This window comes from Lactuca saligna, chromosome 1 (genome assembly GCF_052625555.1).
Source record: "Lactuca saligna cultivar CGN05327 chromosome 1, ASM5262555v1, whole genome shotgun sequence".
In the NCBI taxonomy this organism is placed as follows: domain Eukaryota; kingdom Viridiplantae; phylum Streptophyta; class Magnoliopsida; order Asterales; family Asteraceae; genus Lactuca; species Lactuca saligna.
The window spans coordinates 78,597,689-78,604,262 of NC_136417.1; positions in this window are offsets into that span (position 1 = coordinate 78,597,689).

Below are 6,574 nucleotides of genomic sequence, written 5' to 3' on the forward strand. Positions count from 1 at the left end.
CCACAGACATTATCTTTCGATTATGGTAATGACAAATTCACATTGATAGGAACACATACACCATAAAATCTAAGTGTCATAAGGTTTCTCTCATTCATGAAAATGATTGTGAGGAAAAGCTTTCACTAAGACAGATTTTAAGGAGATAGAAACTATGTGAATTGCATTCTCAAATTCGATTATGATTACGACATCCCTTTTCATAGTTCGAATTGTGAGATTTGGCAATTAGTCTGAACATTTAGGACTTATTAAGATAAGTTCTGAATTAGTTTAGACACACATATGAGCTGTCTAAGGAAAGGTGTGTAATTTTGAGAACCTTAGATAAAGGATTATCGAAGCATATCGTATTAGAAACAATGACCTTTGGAAGTTAATAAGTATTGATTCCTAGAAGTTTAGCTGGTTCATAAATACGTGTCAAAGCTAGTGGGAGCATAAGGGTTATGTTGGAATGAATATAATCATCATGTTAGTGGGAGCATGATTATTATTTAAATATTGCAAGTTGGCAATATTAATTATAGAAAAACAAAAGTTTCACTTTGCAAGGTTGTAGGGGTTGAAGAGATGTTTTTGCTATAATTAAAGGAGAGAATACTATATACTTCGTTTTCAATCTAAAAGTTTAGATCGAGAAATTTAATTGTATTTAGTCAAGTGTATATCTATTATTTGCATTCTCAAAATACGATTATGATTACGTCATCCCTCTTCATAGTTCAAATTTTTGAGAACACGGCAAATAGAAATATTATGATGATATTATAGTAATAAACTGGTAAAGTATGATGTTTTATTATGAATTGCATCGCATAAGCTTCGGGTATAGGATCAATTGCATATGCTGTAACATTCGACCGTTGTAAAATTTTAAAAATGTTTGGTGCATTTAGAGGGAAAAAGGAAATAGAACCGGTTTTGACTAAAATAATTAAACAACTGTCAAGGACAATCTAAGGTTCGCCAAAGATTGGTCGCTTGTGGACAGTTGAAAGTATAGTCATGGATGTACCATATTGACATTATTATGAATAGATAAGATTCTATTTTGAATGAGTTTTCATATGGAAAATATGGAAATGTTTCCATATTGGGAGTTGGATATCAAGAATCAATGTCTAGATTAGAAACTTTTATTCAAGAAGGATGTTCAAAGGAATGTAATTTGAATATGAGACTTCATGAATATTGAATTGTCTTGTAACAATATCCAATAGAGCATTTTGTAATTTCATTGGCCGAGTCATGGTGACTTTTGTGCCATGACATTACAAAATGACCATTTCATAAAGTGTTAGAATCTAATATATTCTAGTAGTGGCGAGAATTATATATTCTTACACTAATGGATTAGGAATTGTGAAATGAGTGTGATCGAAAATGTTATTCAATTACACTATTTCACAAAGTAAGGACCATAAGTAAAGATAGTGTGCATGCTAAGAGCATGGGACAATTGTTGTTATAATTCAAGTGAGAAGTTGATTACCCGAAACAACAAATAATGAGTAATCAATATGGTGATTAAACAATATGTTTTATTTATACCCAGAGTTTGGGGCCATATGGGATTAGTATTATTCTTGTGTTTCACTTTGCATGTTTTGACTTCCTGAATAATTAAATTATTTCAGAATAATCAAATTATTCGAACGGTCCACAGTTGTTCATATGTTGGAAGTAGGTATGAATGAAGATTGTTGTGAATTGGTGTGTGGATTGTCTAAAGTGTATTAGACATAAGCAAATGTTTGTTGCAACATTCATGAGTGCTTATGAATATGATTTGAGCATTGGATTAAACCCATGCTTACTTGGATCACTTCATGGATTTTATCACAAGTGAATCGTGAGACGATAACATCTTATATTCTTGAAACCGAGATGTGTGAGTTGTATCTTGCGAGTTGGTTACACATTGATAATATGTAAACACACCAATAACTTGGTGTCATAAAACATATTGTTGTGTGTGATTCGGTGAGTGAGTGCAAGAAAGCATTGAATCAAAGTTTATCCGTTCCTTTGATCCAAAGTGCGATAAAATCGATATATGTGGGCCCCTCAATGATTTAGTGATGACACCCTAAGCGCTTGGCCAAGCCGGGACTAAGTTGATGTGTTCAATTATAGTCTGTTGTCCGTCGTCATAAATCGGAAATTGGGAAACAACACACAGACAGAGAGAATGATTTAATTCCATGTCTCAGTCTATACGATATCTAGAATGGAGGAATATATGACCCCTTATTTAAAGGACACGCGTATCTGATAAGATCAGAGTTGACTTCGTCTTTTGAAAGCTACGATTGCTAATCAGGTTCTGAAGTCATACAAAAAATAGTTATTAGACTTATCCAACTGGGATACTATTGGATTAGTGTCTAAGTCCATAACTATTTTGGTATGTATTTGACCCGATTATGAGCATGGTCCTTTTGGGTTGCCTTCACCATAGCAATATGTAGGATGAATTAAGGAGAGAAAGGTTTAGTTTTTATTTATTAATATATTATAAGAATAATATATTAAAGGAGAAATCATAATGTTTAATTAATATTAGTCAAGAATTAATTAAGAACTAATTTTGTGGCTAAAAGAGATTAATTAAACTTAAGGGACTAAAGTTGTAATTATAAGATAATTGCAAGAGTGGGCTAATGGATTCCATAGAGTCGAGTGGACGAAATTTATGGGGAAGCCCACAAGATTTCATCCATGACTCTAAAGAAAGGGATCCATGGGCTGCTTAGGGCCTAAGCAGTCAAATTAGGGTTTCCTAGTTAAAAACCCTAATAACCTAGATGTATATAAAGGACCCTTAAGCCCCAAAAACGTGGACAAGTCTTCTTCTAGGGTTTCTAGATGTTTTGGGCAGCCTCCTCTCTTCTCCTTTTCATCCAAGTTGCTTAGAGGTGTTTGTAACTCCATTAGAGGTGCAACACTTGAGGCACTAAGCTTTTTGAAGCCAATCAAAGCAAGGAATTGATTATTATTGCAATATAACAATCAAACGTAATTACTAAACCCTTATTTCAGTTCTTTTATGATAGATCTAGGGTTTATAGCTTTGGATATTCAATTGCATGTTCATTAGACAAACTAGATCCAAAAGCTATTAGGGTTTGCATGTACACCATAGGATTGATGTTTTGCTTGAAACCCATTAACAATAACAACTAATTTGATATTATATATATATATATATATATATATATATATATATATATATATATATATATATTCCTTGATCTATGCTTGACCAGACTTTCTTGATGGTCTTCAACATTCACAGGGCTTTGACCATATACTTTTGACATGGTCTACTTCTTTCTAATTAAGTTCATAATCCCTACATAAGATATTAAAAGAAATAAAATGGCATTCCAAGATGAAATTTTTGCCCATAAAAATTTCCCCCATAAATCTTAAATCCCAGATCAAGGGAGTTGGAGATTCTTATTCTGGAGAAGGCATGTTAAAATGTTAATGTGATGTAATCCGCTTATCAAGGTTTAATCTTATTCATCCATTATCCTATGAATTTTAAATTTTGAATGGTCAAGATTTTCATATTTAAACCCTATTTTAAGCCTAGAGATTTTATCTTTCTTCATTCGGCTTGTGATCACGAGGGTTTCTTCTATGTACTCAACTCCTCCCTTTATCTTATTTTCTTTTATTCTTCTTGTTTGAACATGGGTAAAAAACTTGTTTGAGCTAGGGTTATATCATATAAATCCATTATTGAATGATTTCATAGATTTAGGGTTGTTACTTGGTAGTGAGAGTGAGATTAGTAACTTTTCCAGTATCAATATCCATTTGCATCAATCATCAGGAAAGTTTCCACAAGACACAATTTTTAGGGTTTCAGGGTCAACATTGAGAGTAGATTATATTTCTTCATCATGGACTTGTTTTTATGAATTTCTCTTCGTTATTGGTTTGTCATTCCCTTTTCCTCCACTAATTTTGGATTTTTTTTCAAGTTACCAAACTTCCTTACGCCCAACTTATACCAGCCACTTGGCGTATCATGTTTTGGACTCATCATATAAATAAATCCGAAGGTTTGGATATTGGATTATTTGAGATAACAACTTTTTAAAACATTAAGAGCATTGGGTATTCTCGTGTTGTCGTCAATATAAATATTGGGAAACCTTATCTAGTCTTCAGAAGTTCTCTTACTGATCATGATTAGAAAAAAATATAACTTATTGTCAAAACTTGTTCTCTCAGGTAGGATCATCCCTCCCAAGATTTGGTGACTGGGGGTAAGGCTTCTATATTTAGTTCTCTATTTTTTTATATTTCCTTTAGATATTAATCTTGACTTTTTATCATAGGTAGTTCCAAAGTTTGAAGTGCTCTTTCCTCCTCAAGAAGATGTTGAAGCAAAGATCTAAGAATTCTTGAGGCTTCCAATAGAAAAGAGAAGCTTTGGAAAAGTACATATTGTCCTTCTATGGGTCTTAGTGTTGGATTAATGTCTAAGTCCATAACTATAACTGGTAAGACTTGACCCGACCCGACATGGTTCATTTACGTTGCATGGCATCATGCATTTGGATAGACTATAATGAGAGAAATAACACTTAAGGTTTGTTAATATATTATAAATTCTAATATATTAATAAGATTATTTAATTAGTATTGATCAAGAATTAATCTAGGATTAATTAAGTGATCAAAAGAAGACTAATTAAATATATGGGTTGATTCTGTAGATCATCCATACTTATATAGTGGGTTAATGCTCCATGGATTGTCAAGTTGGACTAAAACCCATAAGATGCTCCATGGATTCTCCATGGTGTATTTGTACCCATGGATCATGGAAATGAAAGGCCATGACAATTAGGGTTTACATGGTGTAACCATAACTATATAATGATCTTATTCTTGGAGAAAACCGGCCACTATGAGTAATAGAAAGGGCTAGCTGATTTTCATGAACTGTGAATTCCTCTCAAGTCATTCCATGTGTATTTGATGTTGTGTGAACCATTTGAGGTGTCACACTTGGGGCATTAGGCACTCAAGCTTCATGAAGACAATCTACATCAAAGAGGTATGTAATTCTAACTTGATATATTCATTTAAATTAATGTTATTATGCTAGTTAGGATGAATACCTTGGAAAGCTCATATTTTCATGTATAATATAGAAAACATAGATCCAAGGTATTTAGGGTTGCACGTACATTTAGGAGTGTTAGAATGTTCATAACCCAACAGTGGTATCAGAGACTAGGCTTGCTTTCTTTTATATTTGATGCAAATGTGTTTTTTCAAAGTTGAATCTGACCAGACCATAAAACTCAATGAGTTTATGCAAAAAAGTTGACGATTTCTTCATTTTGGGCATGAAATCGACGAGTTTCTCAAGGAACTCGATGAGTTTTGGGTGATGACAGCTTGCTGTTTGCTGTTTTGGCTGGAATTGGACTAGGAACATTACCCTAAGTTGTTTTTGAACTTATAAACTTTTTTGATGTGGTAATGTTCATGTTAATCGAATTTCAAAGATAATTGTCAATAGATTCATGTTTTGTATTAGTTTAAAAGTTATGCTAATTACATGAAAATTTTTGATGTGAATTATCTTTGTTCATGAGTTGCTTAGATTAATAGATAAGTTAATTGATTATGTGTTTTCAATCCATTTTAATCTAAGAGTTGATTCTAAAATGTGTTTTTGTAACTTGTCCTCAAGTTATATGAAAAGTCACATTTAAGTTTCATAAAACTCATAAAAGATTGGCAATGGTTACAAAAATGAAGAGTCTTGTCCTCAAGTTATGGAGGTTCAAGAGTCACTTCATTAAGTAACAAAATGTGTAACTTAATTAATTCCATAAGTTACAAAATAAAGAAAAGTTACATTCTTTTATTAGTTTTAAGTCTTCCATAACTTGTTCTCAAGTTATGGAACTTGAAGAGTCTTTTAATTAAAACTACTTTAAACTCATAAGTTATGGAATTAATTAGTTTTGAATAGTTTTAAAACTTGCCCTCAAGTTTTGGAATTTGAAAAGTTTTCACTTATGAATAGTTTAATTCCAAGTTAGCCATTAGAATTTTAAAGCTCAAAATTCAACCCTTATACTTTATAATATTATAAGTTAATAATATTTATATATATATATATATATATATATATATATATATATATATATATATATATATATATATATATATATGTATAAGAGTAAAGTCAGTCTTACCGTTAGTATACCACATTCACGAAGCCGGTCTATAAGGGGGGGTATAACGTTACTGCCTATAAAATGACAGTTTAATAGGTGTCCACTCTCATCCATTGCTTCCTTGACCGGTGGAGGGTCGTTAGCCGAACGGGTAGGACAAGGACTAGAATTCTCCCTTCATTAAAAGTTTTAATGATAAATAGTAAGTAACTAAACCTTTTTATAAATACCCAATCTTAGTTACTTAGTAAAATGTGAATATGGTGCTAACCCATGAAATTACACTTTCCACTTTGCTTAAGTCGTTAGTGGAGCGTGTATGGTTAACCGGCACACTAACCTGGACTTAACAA